We start from the raw sequence: 690 nt of genomic DNA on the forward strand, positions 1-690 counted from the left end.
AAAAAAAAAAAACATACAACTTATCTTTCAATACCATTAGTCCAAACCATACAGAGGTAGTTTTATTTCATACAGTAAGCTACAATGAAGTCTGAATGACAGCATCTACAAAACCCAAATGTTAATACATGAATTAAAGTGTGTGTTTTTGCTATTACAAAATAAATAATTTAATCCTATTTATTTTATCCTGCACATTAACTGTTTGCACCTCTGGCCTTTCACAGACAGAGGTAAGATACAGTGTGATACTAGATAAGCTACTAAAGGAATGGACTTATTAATCAAAGTGCTACTCACCAGCCAAAGACGTAAAGCTCAAAATCCATCTAGAGCCTTGCATTGCTGAAAATTGAGCATCTAATCTATTTTAAAGGCTGCCTGCTCTTTATCCAATCAGCACTCTCCAATGACTTGCAGAGCATATCTGCACCGACTCTTTTGACCACCTGCTTCAACTCTATGCTCAAGGGTCTGACTCTTTTTTTATCCTGCTTCTCTCTGTGTCCCCTGTTCCCTCCTCTCTTATTTAGCCCACCTCCTTTGCATCCCTCCCATTATTCTCCCTCCCTCCCTCCCTGTGCCTCAGCCTGTAAGGTGGGAATTGGGGAAAATCCCAAAGCACTTGAAGAATCCTGTCGCTTTCTGTCTGTCTGTATCTGTCTCAAAAAGGACTTGTTTCTGTTTGAC

Source organism: Seriola lalandi, unplaced genomic scaffold, assembly GCF_002814215.2.
Source record: "Seriola lalandi dorsalis isolate HSWRI2012SDOR001 ecotype SW California unplaced genomic scaffold, Sedor1 jcf7180002054671, whole genome shotgun sequence".
Lineage (NCBI taxonomy): Eukaryota > Metazoa > Chordata > Actinopteri > Carangiformes > Carangidae > Seriola > Seriola lalandi.